The sequence below is a fragment of the Phocoena sinus genome, chromosome 11 (genome assembly GCF_008692025.1).
Source record: "Phocoena sinus isolate mPhoSin1 chromosome 11, mPhoSin1.pri, whole genome shotgun sequence".
NCBI lineage: Eukaryota > Metazoa > Chordata > Mammalia > Artiodactyla > Phocoenidae > Phocoena > Phocoena sinus.
This window is the reverse complement of record NC_045773.1, coordinates 78,025,476-78,044,798: the sequence shown is the minus strand read 5'-3', so window position 1 is coordinate 78,044,798 and position 19,323 is coordinate 78,025,476. Positions and strand designations below refer to the sequence as shown.

The 19,323-nt window shown below is 40.2% G+C and overlaps 1 protein-coding gene across 4 annotated transcripts in view; it reads left to right on the top strand.

Moving 5' to 3' along the window:
• PKHD1 (PKHD1 ciliary IPT domain containing fibrocystin/polyductin) overlaps positions 1 to 18,562 on the top strand; it is a 603,444-nt gene extending 584,882 nt beyond the window's left edge. For 3 of the 4 annotated variants that reach the window (XM_032648750.1, XM_032648749.1, XM_032648747.1), the window contains 3 exons: positions 10,626 to 10,834; positions 16,709 to 17,561; positions 18,431 to 18,562. The gene's annotated coding sequence lies outside the window, so the exon portion shown is untranslated. The remainder of the gene's footprint in view (positions 1 to 10,625; positions 10,835 to 16,708; positions 17,562 to 18,430) is intronic. The other variant, XM_032648748.1, reaches the window with a different exon arrangement.
• Positions 18,563 to 19,323: the final 761 nt, after the last annotated feature.

Sequence of the window (19,323 nt, the reverse complement as noted above, 5' to 3'; positions counted from 1 at the left end):
ATGGTCAAGCCATCCACTGAACTCTGGACAGAGTAAAGAGAAATGTCCTTCATATGCCCCCAATCATTAGGCAATTTACCTTATTTTCTTGGTATATGGAAGAATTTGGTTTGTGATTTCAGAGGATAAGCAGACTTCTGTATATTACCAGTAGTCCCTATGTTTGAATTCCCCCCAAAAGAAATCCTTGGGGAGCAAAGACTGTATTCTTTTTCTTCTTGGGCTTCTCAGTCTCCAGCACAGCACAGGGAAAGACAGAGAGTTGGCATTCAGAACACTCAAGTGAATGAGAGCGAAAAGCGAAAATCTGAAATGAAATGAAGGTAAAGGAAGATGGGAGGAAATTTTAATCTTCTTCTCAGGAAAGCTGGTTTCTATGAAAGTGGTCACTGAACATTTGATCCTTTTTTACTCTGTATTTTGATCCCTAACTTAACCATCCACAAGCTGGATAAGCTTGAACATCTTCTCTAACCTCTCTAACCTATGTTTCCTCATCTTTAAAATGGGAATAAAAATCCCTACTTCTCAGGGTGATGCAACTTAATGAGAGAAAAGTCCCCATGAAAGGCGATGAATGGGAGCTCAGACTATGGTCAGAAGCCCGTTATTACCCTGTTGCTTCCTGATACATCGTAAATTAAACTCATACCACGTGGTATTCATTTTTTTTAGCGTGTCCATTCCCAGGAAAATGACTCTGCCTGCTGCTTGATGGAACTCCTATGCCTTATTGCATGTGTTGATGTTGCTGGAGATTAGACCTCATTGGTCATTGTACTGATGCCACTGTACTTGAAGCCAGCTTCATACAATTAAGAGATGCAAAGGCAAACAGAGTTCTCAGCTAACCATTACATAGAGCCTTCTGAGCACCTTTGTGAATTTGCATGTGCTTAAAAAATGTATGGACCCATTTTTTAATTTAAGGAGCTTGCTGTTACCTGTGGCTTATCAGGGTCCAAATTCAAAATCAAACTCGGCTGAGACAAGGCACTGCAATCAGATTACTGTCACTTTGCGACTTGACTGGAGATGAGGGAGAGCCTACGCAATTGTAATTTTAGGAGCACCTGATTTGAAACTCACTAAAGAAATACTCCCTTCTCACATCTGTGAGCTGGGCATTCTCCCCACTAGATTCACGGGTTTGTAAATTGTGTCTTAAGACAAGCAGTAGAATGAAATTAGATTGGTGGTGACAGACTCAAGACGTAATAAAGGCCAAGATTACGTGGACGTGCCAGTGGTGTCTCCCTTTAGAAGATGCTGCCGTTGAAGAGTCTTTGTGAGTTTAGTTGTCCCAGAGTGCTTGGGGTTTTCTTTGTTTTAGTGTTCTGTATTGATCAAACATTTCCAAATCTTCCAGAACAAAGGGAACCATAAATGTACCTAGCTGATTTCAAGTGCCTTGGTGGTTTGATCATGTACCCAAAATTCTAACTGCCTATCCTTCAGACTTTTTCCTGGGAAGCAGGCTTCCTGTTGCTATGGTGGGGTCAACCTCACAGTTGCCTTAAAGTTCAACTTTGGATGTTAGCTTTATTATCAAGCCAGACCAGTCAGAGTCCTAGAAGGTAGTAGTTCATTTAAATGCTTGTAGAACAGATTAGGCTGTGAATAAGACAGAGAGTGCTTCTCTTATCTAGCATTTATTTTGGGATAAACAAAGGACTCAGAGGCCCAACTGTTCTGATAACAAAAGATGCTTTTAGTTAGTTGTGCAATGTGCATATGTATTTTATGTCCCTGTTCATGCCAGTTCTTCAATGTTCTTCTTTCAATTTTATCACCAGCTTTCATATTTTTTACGTTTTGATTGGTTATGTGTAAAGCCAATTGGCATTTCTAGAAAAATTTTCTAAAGAGAAGTTTTGTGAAAATTGTGTCATAATCTCTGAATTCACCTTAGTTTTACATGACTGTGTTACTGACTATATTCTTAGTCTTTCTCCTGTGTGGGAGATAACTGCAATTTTATATACTGTGGACACTTGCCGAATGTAAACCCTATACTTAAATATATTTAAAATAAATCAGGTAGGAGCGAAGATAAATTTTTCGAAGATAAGATTGAGAAGGATCTAGTTATTTTTCCAAGGGGTGCAAAATAAAACAGAATTTTTTGGTGCATCAAGGTTGGAATCATCAGGTAAGACATTATGGAACTTAATTTTATAATTCTCCTGACCCTCTTCAAGCCCTCTTACACTCACTTCCAAGTAAGTTGCACAAAAGACGGTTTCTGTCTGAATAGGAGAGCAGCCTGTGTTTATGGATGGAATCCTGTATGAAAGTCATGACACCACCTATAACCCTGACTCCCTTTGCCCACTCCCTTGTTCAATACGCCATGCCGGTGCTCTGGTGCTGTATACGATGGAAGTCCTTGCTTTCACATAGCATCTCAGCTGGAGTTTACAGACTGCCTCTATACTCATTTCTTCATACCATCCATGCAATATATAGGAAAGGTATTGTTATCTCCATCTATAGATTAGGAAATTCAAGCTCAGAAATTTCAAGTGATGCCAGCCATCCCATAACTTTAAGTGGCAGAGTTAGGATTTGGTCCCAGATTATCTGAGTCCCCGTCCACTGCACTTTCTGTCATTCCGAGTTATACTCATGGTAGTTAATCTTGGCAGAATGTGTGAACCCTTCCTAGAATGTGTTAGTTTCCTTTCAACCCTAGCATTCTGATTGTGTTTCTGGACCACGTTGGAATGTTTAGTCTATGCTGTGAGGAATATGAGGGTCCCAGCTACGACATCTTTCTCTTGCCTTGAAAGCACTAGATATATTTCTCACGGGGCTTCTGGTTCCACATCAGAAAAGAGAGGAAGGATATATATAGCATCGGTAATGGAAGATTGTCAAAATTAAAACTAAATCCTTGAGCAAATCCAGCTCATTAAAATCATAAATTAGTCAATTAAGGAAGGATAGGCAATTTCCCCAGGATGTCTTAGAAAATCAAATGGTAAACTAAGGATTCTGAAAAAAAAGGTGATGGACCAAAATGAGTTCTTGAATCATTACAGGCCTGTTGAGTTCAGTCTCTCACACAACTGCTGGTGGGTGGTAAGGGATGGAGGAGGCATAGGGGATGATGCAAGCTGTATTACAGTCTCCAATTCAAGGTGAGCAAACTAGGAAAATGACTCCAGTTCAGACGCAATCAGGGAAAAGGAATTAAGTCTTTCTGGAATCCTCTTCCCTCCATGTTTCAATTAATTTGTTGGCAGGGCGAATAAGTATGTTGCCAAATTCTTCTCTCTTTGTACCTTGTCAGGTCTCTCTCTCTCTCTTTCTTTCTCTGACTTTTAATAACCTTCAAAGGAAAGGTACATGATTGTATTGTCAAATCTGATATTCAGTTGGTAAATCTATAACTACTTCAAATCCTTGATCTGTATGCTTGTTTTTCTTGTTCATCCTTGCCCGTTTTTTCTCTTCCATCCTGTTGGCATGTCTTTAACAAAAATATCTTTAAGGTTCTCCGGAAAATACTTTGATATTGTTCTCAATCCTACTTTCCTCAATCCTATTGTTCTCAATCCTTTCCCTATGGAAGTTTCAAATGGCTGATGCTTTATTGTTTCGTGTGGCTTACTAGTTATTTAACTTTGACAAAGCTGGGTTATGGATTCAAGGGAAGGAAAGAGGAAAAGAACAAAAGGAGTCCAGTTCATGCTTGAGATTCTCTGTCTTTCCAGTGGGACTGTGTTTTTGTTTGTTCTTCAGAGGAATGATGAATACGGATCAGGCTAAATCTAAGACCCACAGGGAAGATGTGTGTACTATAAAATTCTTTGGGTCCCGAACAGGGTAACACACTTTATGATTTCAAAAAGTACTGATGAATCTCAGTAGAGACCAGGGGAACATTTTTTTTAAAAAGCAAAGTAAATAAAATACCCCAGGGATTAGATTTCTCTCTCTTGTCTCACCTTCTCTGTTTTCTCTTATCTCTTTGTAGCCTCCACCCTTCCAATTCTCTCCAGGGAAATACACAATCCCCAAGGTGAGAGCAACAATAAAAATGACACTCAGTGAGTTTTCAGAGGAAACAAAGGCTATACTTGTGTACAAAATCTGTTTTATTGGCTCTATTGAACAAACTCCTTCCATGGAGCCTTGCGCATATCAGGAACTGGGGTGTGGCTCCTGGAATACAAGACTGTCTTATGGAATCCTGGCAGGTGAAAGCAATTCAGACTTTCAGTTCTATCTGATTTCAGCACGTACATATGGACAAGTTGGTATAATATAACTGCGGAATAGTTGGTGGAAAGGGCCATACATATAAACACCTACATAAGGTGATTTGATATGTCTGTTCCTTCTACCTTACGGCTTTGCTGGCCATAAAGAAAACTGGAATGTCTAACAAACAATAAATTTCAATATATGTATGTATATATAATTTTACTCTACAGTCACCTTTAAAGAACAAATTGATAAACGTTAACCTTACCTCATTTGAATGAGCCACAAGAAAATAAAAAGCTAAAGGATGACTTCACTTTTGTTTTGATAAGTTCTTTTCCTCTTGGCAGCAAGAAACTCTCCGATAGTACAGCATGGTCTATGTAGTCTAATCTAGTCCATCCCAGGGGTAGCAGAGCTGTTCAGTAAAGGACCAGGTCGTAAATATTTCAGGCTTTGTAGGCCATACGATGTCTGTGTGAACTACTCACCTCTGCCCTGTAGTGCAAAGGAAGCCACAGATAATGTGTAAATAAATGGCTGTGGTTGTGTTCTAATAAAACTTCAAAAAATCTACAAACAATTAATGCTGGAGAGGGTGTGGAGAAAAGGGAACCCTTTTGCACTGTTGGTGGGAATGTAAATTGATACAGCCACTATGGAGAACAGTATGGAGTTTCCTTAAAAAACTAAAAATAGAACTACCATATGACCCCACAATCCCCCGACTGGTATATCCCATATACCCTGAGAAAACCATAATTCAAAAGGACAAATGTACCCCAATGTTCATTGCAGCAGTATTTACAATAGCCAGGACATGGAAACAACCTAAGTGTCCAATGATAGATGAATGGATAAAGAAGATGTGGTACATATATACAATGGAATATTACTCAGCCATAAAAAGGAATGAAATTGGGTCATTTGTAGAGATGTGGATGGCCCTAGAGTCTGTCATACAGAGTGAAGTAAGCCAGAAAGAGAAAAACGAATATCGTATATTAACACATATAAGTGGAAGCTAGGAAAATGGTACAGATGAACCTATTTGTAGGGCAGGAATAGAGACACAGACGTAGAGAACAGACACGGGGGGGAAGGGGAGGATGGGACGAATTGGGAGATTAGGTTTGACATAAGTACACTACCATGTGTAAAATAGATAGTAAAATAGATAGCCTAGTGGGAACCTGCTGTATAGCAGACAGAGCACAGCTCAGTGCTCTGTGATGACCTAGATGGGGGTGGGGGGAGGAAGGGGGTGAAGGAGGTCCAAGAGGGAGGGGATATAGCTATACCTACAGCTGATTCACTTCATCATACAACAGAAACTAACACAACATTGTAAAGCAATTTTACTCCAATTAAAAAAAAAAAAAAAACAGATGGCAGCCTGCCCATGGGCCATAATTTGCTAAACCCTTATCTACCCCATGGCCTATGAGGTATGGTGTGGAGAAAAATGCCTCATCCATTTTTGATACTAATACACAATGTTGCAGTTAATGTAATCCAAAGTAGAACCATTCAGTTAATTTTTCATCTGTAATGTCGTTACCTAGAAGGACTGTTATTCAATTAGCTTGAATCTATCTTTCTGTTCATTGGTAAGTAGAGAGAGATTGTCCTGAACATGTATATGAATAAAGCATCATGGTTGATTCTGTAAGGAAACAAATGTATACAGGATGGAATTCTAGACTCCCCAAGAATTTACAATCTGTTTAGGATATTAAGGGATTAACCCCTAACTGCAATACAAGATAGACTATGAAAAGTGTCTTCTGTAAAGGTATTGATAATGCATTTCAGTTGACCCTTGAATAACATGGGTTTGAACTGCACTGAACTGCATGGGACCACTTAGCTGTGGACTGTTTTCACTCAATACCATTACAGTACTACACGATCCATGGTTGGTTCAATCCATGGATGCAAAACCATGGATACTGAGGAAGGCTGACTGTAGAGTTATACGTGGATTTTCAACTTCATGGGAGTTCAGCACCCTCACCCCAGAGTTATTCAAGGGTCAACTGTACATTGAAATCCAGAAAAAGTAGAAGTGATTGCTAAGGCAGGAATGATACTAAAGTATCTTAGGTGTCAGTCAAAATGTCAAGTGCTTTTGCTTTATATATTTCTCATCTAATCCTGAAAATTAACCTGAGACAGTGGTATTGTTCTTTTCATTTTTTTTTTCCTGTTAGGAAATTGAGACTCAGAAGGGCTAGTGTGAGCTGCAATATTCTTTATTCCGGTTTGCCTTTTTCTTGAAAGTCATGGTGGAAGGAGTGTTTGCTCATTTCTACTCAGCACAACTCAGAGTAGTACCTAAAAAATTCCACTTCTTATCGAGAAGCAGTAGCAAAGGAAGATGGAATGAGTTGCTTCTCGTCTCACAGTAATTTACCAAAAAAGCCAGATTGGGATTTGCAGTCTAACATTTTTAAACCATTGGAACACATTACCGTGCACAAGACCAAGATCTAAACCGTGGTACACCAGTAAAAAGAAAGTGGAAAGTGAGACATTAACCACCCTTGTAAGAACAATATTGCTTATTTTGAATGACATGTCATAAATACACCAGTAAGTATAAGAAGGGATTATAAACTGACGAAAATTCTCATGAGATGATACATCTGAAAACTCTCTGCAAGGCTACACTAAGGCAGAATGAATCTTGGATGCCATGGTGATAACTATTAAAACAGTCATTGCCAGCTCATCATAAATGTCATTAGCTCATTAGGTGGTAAGTCATTTCAACACCTGGACTCCAGTTTTCTCATCTGGAACAATAAGAAACTGCACCAATATTGATCACTAAGGTTATTTCCAGCTGAAAAACTAAACAGGGGCTTCCCTGGTGGCGCAGTGGTTGGAGGTCCGCCTGCCGATGTAGGGGACACGGGTTCGTGCCCCGGTCCGGGAAGATACCACATGCCGCGGAGCGGCTGGGCCCGTGAGCCATGGCCGCTGAGCCTGCGTGTCCGGAGCCTGTGCTCCGCAACAGTGAGAGGGAGAGGCCACAACAGTGAGAGGCCCGCGTATCGCAAAAAAAAAAAAAAAAAGAAAGAAAAACTAAACACATCTGAGATTCTCAGACTCACTGTGATCTAAACCTATGAGTTACGCTCATGTGACTTTTGGATACTAACCTGCCCATCAGAGTTTAGAATTGGGCACTAAGTCAGAAAACAAGTGACCTAATTAACGCAGAGCAAACAGTAGAGACAACACACGTTAGTGATGGCTAACGTATCTTTTAGAGTAAACCACACCCTCCAATGATTTTTTTTTTGTTTTATTACATTAGACATGCATTTTTAGTATTCCATGATGTTTTTCATGAATACTGCAAAGTCAGGATTAGCAGGGTGTTGGATCTTACGAAGAGGCTTTGAGAAGAGGAAGTTCACGTGTGTATCTTCCTTCTGAGTACGGCTCAGTACATCTGAGGCCCAAGAGCAAGAGGCCACGTACTCAGGGGCTAATGGTTTCCCATCTTTCCCTTTCAGAAGACAGGATTCATAAATGTCTGGTTTGATCCCCATCCCTCTTCCCTTCGTTACAGCTATTTCCTATCCCAGGAAACCCTACCTCCTCCATCCAGTCATGATGCTGGGCATCTCTGTACCTAGCACAGGGAGCCTGATCAATTAGTCCGTTTAACAGGAGCTCTCCAGCCAGCATCACTCTGGAAAGTAGGTGAGAAATTCTTCTATTCCTCTCAATCTGTTAATCAGACAACCGGTATCGCAGTTCTCTAACCGTGTAATACCAGTCCCCCTTGGCAGATATATGTTATTTGGATAATGATGTGAAATTTAAGATCTACGTTTCAATTGTGCAGAGCCATAGGCAGTTGTCAATTTCAGTGACAGACACAGACCCGGAGCAAAATTCCTGTGCACAGGCAAAAATTCCAACACGCGTAGCACAATGCTGGTCCCTTAATAGAAATACATTCCCGCCCGTTGAGGGGCAGTATATTTAAACTGTTCGTCGCATCTCTTGGTACCAGCAAATCATCAATGTTCTCGAATATTTCCTTTAACCTGGGCATTGGTGACTTGAACCATTCACCAGCCTGACAGGAAATCAGATGGTTATAACCTGATAGCCTACTACTCCTCCAGGAGAACAGTGTGGGATGTATGCCATCCTTTATCCCTCTGCAGTTTCTCTAGCAATGTTGCTAGTTAATAGGTCCAAACTCCAAGGCAAAAAGAAGAGCTCTCAAAGGCTGAATTTCTGAGACCTTAGGATCTATGGACTGGGGAGAATTCCCACTGCTGATCTTGCTGTTGGCAGTTACATTAAAGAAACAGCAAGCGAGTGAACTCCATGGCCTGGGGCATCTGTAATGTGATGAGTGGCCTCTCACCTCGAGGTCAGTGGTTCAAATCCAACCGTGGCTAATGGGAGCTGAAGAGTGTCTGGTATTCTAGGTAAAATTGTTTGTTAGATTTGTAAAAACACACATCGGGTCCTCAGGCAAATGTACCAAAATAAACATCACAATTAATCCTAACCCACTGGTATTATGATTTAGCACTTAGTTTTACGCAGCCAGGTGGAGAAGAAGGAAGGAAAAAGACAAGGCCGCAAAGTCTGTGCTGCTTGTACAAAACTGACTGCTTCCCACTGTGTCCTAAAGGGAAATAAACCCAGGCTTTGTCTTCGCAGAGAGCAAGGGAATTCCAAAGAAAAGGCTCCACTTGCCTGAAACGCAAAGCAGGGACATCAGCCAAAGATGCTGGCTGAGTATTTCTGCTCCGGTGTGGATAGGCAGACATGCTTCCGGGCACCCAACATGGCACACATAGGAAGACAAAGCTCTGGGGGTGGGGTGTAAATACTCATCATATTTGCTCTCTGGACCTTATTTCCTCATCTGTAATATGAAGGGATTAGGAGAAAGAGCTCCGAAGCCCCTACTAGCTCTGTGATAGTGAGAGCTCTGAGCTCTAATATGCAAACAACTTTTTACTCTCCGATTGGGCCAGGGTCGCCCCCTCCCTGAGCCCCAGCCAAGGCACATCTGAGATCTCTGATGTGGGACCCACACACAGGCTTGGAGGTCACCAAAGCAAGATCTGAAATCGGTCTCAGCTCCTTCCAGCTGTGCATCCTTCTGCAGGGGACTTCCTTTCCCTTCCTGAGCCCCGGATCTCTCATCCATGACGAAGGGAGATAATATCTGCCTCCAAGTACAGTATGGATTGAAGGACATAAAGAACCTAGCACAGTGCCTATACATGGTAGATACCTAATGAATAATAGACATTTTATTAATAATTAACCTCTTTCACTACCAGCCCCACCTCCACCCCAGAACCTTTATAGTTGGTATCGCTTATTCACTCACTTATTCAGGGTTCCTGAAAATTGAACTTATCTTTTCTTCAGAGCTATATAATCAGAAAAAGTGAACTACGAACTGTGGACTCCAGCTGTCTATCATCAGCTTACTTCTGAATAAAGTGAAGGTGCTTATTCTACTTAATGTGAGGTATTGTTAAGACTGATAGGGTGAAAAAAAAAGTCTGTCATACAGAGTGAAGTAAGTCAGAAAGAGAAAAACAAATACTGTATGCTAATGCATATATATGGAATCTAAAAAAAAATGGTACTGATAAACCTAGTTGCAGGGCAGTAATAAAGAGGTAGATACAGAGAATGGACTTGAGGACGTGCAGGGGGAGGGCAAAGCTGGGGCGAAGTGAGAGTAGCATCAACATATATACACTACTGACTGTAAAATAGTTGGCTGGTGGGAAGCAGCAGCATAGCACAGGGAGATCAGCTCGGTGCTTTGCAATGACCTAGAGGGGTGGGATAGGGAGGGTGGGAGGGAGGCTCAAGAGGGAGGGGATGTGGGGACATGCGTATGCATATGGCTCATTCACTTTGTTGTGCAACAGAAACTAACACCATATAGTGAAGCAATTATACTCCAGTAAAGATCTATTAAAAAGATATATGCTTGAGAAAACCTTTAGTTAGGACAAAGAAACTCACGATATTTTCAAAACTGGATTTCTTTTTTTTTTAAAATGAGAGACTCTACTGGAGGGAAATTCAGCTTGAGTGGGTGGCTTTGGAGCCAGTGGAGATGGCTTTATAACTCATGGTTTTAGCTCTTTTCTGGACTCAGCTTTTTTGTTCATTTCCAGCCCATCTTCTCCTATTTCCTCCAGATACCGATATATGCACCCAAATAGCTAACTACAGTAACTTATCAATTGACATTGCATGGATAAAAGAAAAAAATCTTATGGAAGATAAATGAAGTTCTCTCTTGACTACCTAAATTCTTATTTTCATACCCATAGATCTGGAGCTGAGATTCTCCACCTCAGTACAACTGACATTCTGAGAAGGATAATTCTTTGTTGTAGGGTCCATTCTGTGCATCTTAGGATGTTTAGCAAAACCCTCGGTCTCTACCCACCGGATACCAACAGCATATTCCAGTTGTGACAACCAAAATGTATCCAGACATTGTCAAATGTTCCCTGGGGTGACAAAATCAACTGGGCTGAGAACCAGTGATCTAGAGACTCCACCCGCCTCTTCAAACCAACTGGGAAGAACACACCAACAGAAGGTAAGTAGTTGGCATTTTCCCAGAATGCAAAGGGGCTGCAGTTTGTGTTGTGTTCACCCAACTTTCTAGTTATCCATTGCTGTCTCTCTTGTCTTGTTAAGCCCTGTGGAGAGCTGTCAATATAGATGTTGGGCTTTCTTGGTACCTTGGGATTTAGAAACAGGAACTGGAGGATTGGTGTTTGTTTTCATTTGACAGTTTTTGAGATTCTGTGTCTGTTGATCTTGATGCTTTCCGGGTAGAACACACAGCAACAACATACAGCTCAGTTGTTGATTTAAAAAAAAAAAAAAAAAAAATCAGGGCTTCCCTGGTGGCGCAGTGGTTGAGAGTCCGCCTGCCGATGCAGGGGACACGGGTTCGTGCCCCGGTCCGGGAAGATCCTACATGCCGCGGAGCGGCTGGGCCTGTGAGCCATGGCCGCTGAGCCTGCGCGTCCGGAGCCTGTGCTCCGCAACAGGAGAGGCCACAGCAGTGAGAGGCCCGCGTACCGCCAAAAAAAAAAAAAAAAAAAAGAAAGAAAATCGTATAGCAATTTCCAAGAAAAATCCAGAAAAAAAAGGGTGTATCAGAAATTCAGCCACAAAGGAACAGCACTGTCACAGGAAGTGGTAACTCAGAGACATAGCATAACAGAGCCAGAGCCTGGGAGGAGGAAATCAGAGACATAAAGGATGTTGGCCTCACAACCAAAGGCATCTACTTCTAGAGCTCTGAGACAATAGATAGATTCAGGGTTCTCTTAAGACTGACTGGCGCTTTAATGCTAATATGAGTGAGTATGTCAAGATCATAACAGAAATGTGCTGCAAATAAGAAAATTATTGCGTAACAGACTGCATGATGCAGGGGGGAAAAGAAGTTAAAAAGCAGAGCCACACCGTCGGAGCTGGAGGAGGAAACCGGTTCAACTGGACTTAGAGCTGCCTGGCGGCCTGGCACTCTGCACTTGCCCAAAGCAGGCTCTGCTCTGGATCACATGTAACTGATGTCTTGCAAAGATCCTTGATTCCCAGGTAACTGTCAGATGCTTTGGCAGTTTGCCCAAGCCTCTTCAGTTGTGTGTTGTTACATGTCAGCTACAGAAACATGTTACTGACATGTCTTTTTCTGCTTGTGTGCTGTGCACTTCAACAGCACACTCACAGTTGTCCTAAATCTCACATTTTTCTTAAGACTCAGCCTCAGATGTCACTGAGAAATAATATATTTGGGAATTCATGTCTTTAGACTCCCCCACTTTGCCTGTGCTAGTGGTCTGGGAAAAGGTAACTGGAAACAGGATGATAGAAAGGGGGGATGCAGGTGATGAGAAAGATGGGCTAGATTAAGATATTTCCTACCCATTTGTTGAAAGATCTTTGTAGGTTTCCATCCCTCCTGTTCATTTGCCAGTTAGTTATTCCTTACAAGAGAATGCAGGGTGTTCGTCATCTCAGCATCAACTAAGAGGCGACAGGCTGGTCTCAGAGTTAAGACTGTTCTCCTGTAGGAGGTTTTCTGGAATTTGGAACTAATGGATCAGTCATCCCTCTCCAATGCCTTGTCCTAGTTTCCTGTAAGGAATCTAGAAATAACCATTTCCCAACCTCCTCCCCAGTCCAAACACCACCTGCACTAGTATATGTATGCATCTTGCTGCTAACTGATAAAGAATGGTTCAAGGTCCCTTTTTGAAGCAAAGGCACCCCTTTGAGTCCCAAAGGATGGTTAGAGTTCTGCCTGAGCAAAGAAGAGATGCCTCTATTGGTATTTTCAGTCATGTACAAGTTACAGTCATAGACAGACTCATCCTTCAAAATAAAAGAGCATCAAAACATACGTTGTAAACACCTTAAGAATTCACAAGATACTTCTCACCTCCAACGACAGTTTTAACCACCACTATGAAAGGAAGTTGCACTTGTGATTTCAATGAGGCAAGATGTTTATTCCCAAACTTCCTCTCAATAGAGGTGGATAGAAGAGGAGCCACGTGCCTCTAGTCGATACAGCAGCTAGAGAAATTGTGTGGGATGTTTCTGAGGGATCTGTAAAACATGAGTAATCAGTTATCTTACAGAGATGCTTTGAGGATGAGATGTGATGGTCTATGAAAGCACTTGGAACATATAAAGTGGTGTTTAAGTGTACGATGTTATTAACAACAGTGGTTATTTGTTTAGATAACAGCTTAGTGTCTAGTGCATTATTTCGGCAGATAACAGATGTGGAATGAAGGTATGCTGGGTGATATTCAGAAGTATGCATTCTCTTCATGATTACCTGTCAACCCGTTAAAGGATATGGTGATATGTTAATTGCATTCATTGTTTAAGGAGCCTTTACCATTAAATGCAGGAGGTCACTTGTGGCCCAGGGCTTGTTTTTTGTCACATGAGCAAAGGAAACCACTGAAGAGGGTCCATGGTATATGGAATGGTCACAAAACGCCGCCCTGCATTCACATCTTAGTTATAACTTTTGCTTTTGCTTTGTGGCATTTTTCAGTTGACAGTTTTTATGAGCACCATCCCTGTCCCTAAGGGACTTCATATCGAAGATAGATAATTATTACGTGGACGTGAACGTTCAAGTACAAATATTAAAGGAACAAGTAAATAGACAATTTTGTGACAGATCACATGATCAAAAAACCTTAAACTGGAACAAGGCTAACGTTGTAGGAATGGGAAGAAGAGTATAGAAAGGGGAAGATGGCTCTGTATTTAACTTCCTGGTGACTTCTCTTTGGAAACATTCTCAATGAGAAACTTTTCTTTCTTTAATACTAAGAACCAAATAAGCTACCTTTTCCTGGCGATATCTCTTCTTCAACAGAAAATTTCCAGGTTTCAGATACAAATTCATAACTTTATATTTTACTTGTTAAGAGAGGGAGAAAAGAAGGGACTCCTTTCTGATTCTTACTCTAGGCAAGAAGATATTTATAGAGAAGGGACTCCTTTCTGATTCTTACTCTAGGCAAGAAGATATTTATAGAGAAAAAAATATCTAAACTGCTGCACGAACAGATTAATATATTTGAGTTAATACTTGTCCCAGGCAGAATTATCTATGTAGCATAATTCCTTCCTTTAAAATAGGGATATATATTTTAAAATTTACTAAAAGAGCAGTTTTAATATAGATCCTTACACGAAATCCATATTAGAGGACATGAAACAATCCTTGTTCTAAGGGGTTTTCTGCATATTTTAATGATTTGGCAGGTGGAAAAGTGAAAAAGAATGGCTTTTTCAAATATTACTGATTGTTCCATCCTCAACTCTGTTTATTTCATTTTATAAAAGGTTAGTGCTTTTCCTAAGTCTTTTGGGTAATAACTTATAAGAAAGAAAAGAAATCACTCTACAGGTTTAAAAATCGCTGTCCGGTACTAAATTATAGCTAATAGACACAAAGTCTACATTATAGTAGGAAGGAAATCTGCTAATTTATAGCCAATTCATTAGCATGCTAAATATGAGTATATTTCAGTTCTGCCTTCCCTTGGAGCTGGCTGACTCACGAGCCTCATCAAGGAACCATTAGGGGCTCAAGTTAGGCCCCAAACCAAGAGAACAACCCAGACCCATGTCCTTTTCCCTTGGGGCTCAGAAACCAATATAAAATAATAATGTGGGCCAAAAATGTACAGAACAGGAAAAAAAATCATTTATCTTTCTAGGCGATATTTTACATCACGTGCTTGTCCTGTGTGTATTTTTTGAGATAAGGAAGCAAAACCCCACACATAGTAGGCATTCAGTGAATGTTTCCTGATTATAATTAGGAATCATTTGTGACTTTGTGGCTCAAAGCTACATTCCCTAATGCTCTAAAATAGACCCACTGTTTGGTAGAAAATTGGACAAGGAATCTGCAAGTGTTCAAAAGCCAAAGACCCCCATACTCAGTCTTCCAGATATCCTTAAAAAGAATTCCCAGACTGCAGGGAGGGTTACTCCCCTCATAAAAATGCAGAGAACACCACCACTGTTCTATAAGAGAAAGGGAAATGACAATAAGATTAAAAGCAGGGGATGCTGATCATTACAGCCTGAGAAAAACTTAGGTTCTCGCCCAATGACTAACCCCCCAAACCTAACAAGTATCAGAAACCAATGGTCCCTTCTTTGCTATTCTTGGATGCAGAATTCTTCATTAAAGTTGAGGGATTAAATACAACACTTCAGCTAATTAATTATAGTTTGATCATTTTGACACCTCCAAATGACTCAGCCACATACCTTGAAGCTTTGTCAACTCAATTGCATCTTTATTTTTGTTGCCTTTAACCAACAATGAAGACTAATGCCACTCTTTCTAGTTTTCAATCACCTCTACAGAAGTGCTCCCCTGGCAATGTGCAAGGACAGACCTAATTAATCCCTCATCTGCCCTCTGTGCTGTCTATACATCACCCTGGCAGTTGAAACTGCTGCTTGTTTTAAGGCTATTGCTGGAATGAAAAGCTCATCTGTTTTTCAATAATTTTACCACAGGTGGTGATTTGTAATTAGAAAGGGCAGAATCCAAATTTGGGGATGTGTGTGTGTGTGTGTGTGCGCGCGTGCGTGTACGGGTGCGTGCATGCACTCCGTAATTTACAACGGGCACTCCTTGTAGAAGGAGGGAAAAGAATGTAAAACAGTAGCACAGCAGGAGAAAAGCATTCACTTTTGCACCAAGCCGAACAACAGGATTTTAAAAGATGGATCTTTGTGGTTTCAATTCTTTTTCTTCTTTTTAAAATTGATATAGTCACGGACAGGTTAGAGATCAAAGGCTTGGAGAAACTGGAAAGATGCAGGAAATGTGAGGACTCTTGATGTTCCCAGAGGGGGTGGTGTTTGTCCTAAGCGTGGGGAGGTGGAGCAAAGGGGGTCAAGGTGAAAAGCTCCTCTTTGACTTTGGTCTCTTTGGCACCTGGTCTCACTCTGAGGGGAGGGATATGCATTCTCATCTCATCCTAGGTGGAGCTCGCTCTAACTGGAAAGAGAGTATAGCTTAAGAAGGCAGTCTGGCCATCTTTAGCAAAGCAGCTAGGAGAGGAGGTTTGCTTTCAGGTGGATGGAAATGTTCTAATAAAGGCAAGTTCATTTCAGAACTTTATCTGTCAGCAGTTACTGCACTGCCATCCCTTGACCCTCACCTTGATCACTTTATTTGCTCTTCTTGGTGTAATCAGATTCTACTCCTTCTTTTCTTTAAGAAAATAAATATAGATCACATATGATAAATTACTACCAAAAACACAAGTATCCAGCGATTGCTGCTACTAGTATCTCATCTACATAGTATATATCGTCAGCTTTTATTTTTACAGTCTTCTTTTACATAATTGGTATATATACTGTTCTTCAATATGACTTTTAGTATCCTATCATGACAATTTATCAAAATTAATATACTTGATTATTTAATAGTGGACATATCCAGCTAATATTTTATTATGAACAACACCCTGACAAACATTTTTGTAGATTAAACTATAGGCCTAACTAACTTAATTTTTTTATTTTTAAAGAGCTTTTTTAAATTTTTTATTGATGTATTGTTGATTTGCAATGTTGTTAGTCTCAGGTGAACAGCAAAGTGATTCAGTTTTATATATATATATATATATATATATATGTAGCCTTTTTCAGATTCTTTTCCATTATAGGTTGTTGCAAGATACTGAATGTAGTTCCCTGTGCTATACAGTAGATCCTTGTTGTTTATCTATTTTATATATAGTAGTGTGTATCTGTTCATCCCGAACACCTAATTTATCCCTCCCTTCCCCCCCACCCCCTGGCCTTTTCCCCTTTGGTAACCATAAGTTTGTTTTCTATGTCTGAGTCTATTTCTGTTTTATAAATAAGTTTATTTGTATCATTTTTTTAGATTCCAGGTTCTACTCTTTACTCTCCAAGGCACTGCTCTTCCATGAAGCCTTCCTCAACCATTCCAGCCTGCCATTCATCTTTTGAAGACCACATGGCTTAAGGCTCTCTCTCTGGCCTAAAAGACAGACAGCCTGGGACTTCCAAATATCAACTCGAGCGTAAGTGTCTTGCCTCTCCAACTGAACTGCAAATCCCTGGAGAAAGATATATCTTGGGGTTTCCTCTTGGTCCCAGAACCATGTGTAGAGCTAGTGTGTTTACTTATATATACATCGAATTGAACTGGTCCTATGATTCCCAGTGTGAATTGTAAAGTGGAGACTGAGACAGTGGCTTTACACACAAGCTGGAAAGGAAGGTGGTATCTAAATGAGACAGAAAAGTAAAAAGTAAAATAGCTTAGAAGAATTTTAGTCTAAGCACTGACAGAAACTTCCAGGTTACAAGTATTATGAATCACTGGAAACAAATTATCATAGAGGCTCCAGACAGTGTCTGTTTGGTTTTTTTTAAGACTAGTCAGTTATTTGGCTAAGTGTAGCCTGCTTTAGGAAAGGTGAATACAGGAAAACTTTGCCATAGTTTTCTTCCAGTCATAGGTCTATGATGATGACAGAGGATGGTGGGGTAGATGTGGAGAAATGGAACACTGTTGCTACAAGATTTCTGCTAACTTATGTTTGTTTGCACAGAAAGAGTCTTACATCCCTTGGTATAATAGAAGGATAATGGTACGTCATACTGTAGACGTATGAGATCTTTGTCAAAGATCAAGATGCTCCTTCACATCAAGAGATTTCTCCATTAAAAGGAAACCCCTGCTTATTCTCTAGGGCTTTCTCTCCACAAAGGTAAGCTTACAGAACTACAGTAGAGCTGATATAATCCACACTTCCCACTCTTCCTTGTCTCTAGCCTCTTACACCTGGTGATTGCAGGAAATCGTTAATCCAAACAATTGCAAGGTGTCTGGGTCCTGTAATATGTTTATCTCCCACTTACATACTCATCATATTGAGTTTACTAATATCACATTTAACATAGATGAAGAATAGTATCTGCTCTGTTCAGTTGAAAAAGAGAAAGCGGATACTATAAATGCAAAGAATAGCTTGGATCATTTTATTCAAGCTACGTTTTTGCTTGAGTTTTATAGTGTAGACCTTGAGGTTTCGGAGTACTTTTTCCAAATTCAGGAAATTGCCTTATATCTCTTAATTCAAACTGCTTACCCTGGTATTAATGCTGCCCCTATTTTATATGCAATGTTGATTTTCAGCCTGATTCCTCACTATTTCCCTACATGGATTCTGTAATTAGACTTCCGTTCTCACACCATGCAGACATGCATATATACATTCCCATTTCTGGGCTTGTATATGCAACTCCCTTCACAGGAGACACTCTCCTCACTTCTTACCATCTTACTTTTTTCAACCAGCCTATTCTGGTTGACCACAATGCCTCCCTTTTCTGATTTCAACACTCCTAGTATGTGTACCATGAGATAAAGCTCTGCTCCCAGTATCAGGGCAATAATCATGTTTTGCCCCAAGACATTTCTGTATTTTATATTTATTGTTATTTTATTCTGGTAGCATCATTTTATACATTAATGCTTTATTTCCCTAATTAAGTTATAAGCATGCCTCATCTTTTGCCTCTCACAGTACTTAGCACACAGCAGACACTCAATAAATGATAATTTCCTTTTAAACAGCATGTGCAGTATCATCATTCCACTTCCTGAATCTGGACTTCAACTAAAGAGGAGGAAAAATATAAGATATTGAACATCTATCTTCACAAAAGGATCAGGAAGCTAGGTAATCCCTATACCATATAACCAAAGGTAATGGAAAGAATTGTGCTTTTGCAGAATTGAGAAAATATTTCATACTTATATCTAGACCGAGCTGGAAGGAATTGTAGAGCTCATTTTTTCTAACTTCTTTCAATAACTGAGACTCTATAATATGCAACTTGATTTTAAATCTTTTTACACTGTATTTGGGCAAGATGTCTCAAAACATTAACACAATTTAATATTCTTCATATTTCTCAAAGCATTTTTATATACACCTATTTGCACACCATCGTAGCACTGGAAGACGTTTGTTATTAGCCCTCTTCTTTTGTTCAGAGTAGTGAACTTTTAGAAGTTCATGTGCCTGGTTCACAGCTGAGTCAGAAGAAGACTTGCATCCTTGCCATCTTTCCCTGGGTAATTTATTCCATTCCCCCCAAAGTCAAATATAATGTTGCCAACTCAGAACTTGTCTTTACACACATATACACACACATACAAGTAATCCAGGTGAATAAGAGTTGTGGGAATGGAGAGAAATGGAAATAAAACAACAACAAAAAAAACTTCCAGGCAGAGGGAAGAATGTGTTCAAACACTCAAGTTGAGAGGGAGCATGGCAACTCTACAGAAGGAACAAGGCCGAAAGACAGAGAGAGGGAAAGAGACAGAGAGAATGTGTGTGTGTGTGCTTGTGTAAAAGACGGTGATCCTCTTCTTCATATTTTCACACTCCAAACTCAATATACCCAAAGCCAAACTCACTATGTTTACCGAACAAGCAGCCCCACATCTGACCTACTCTA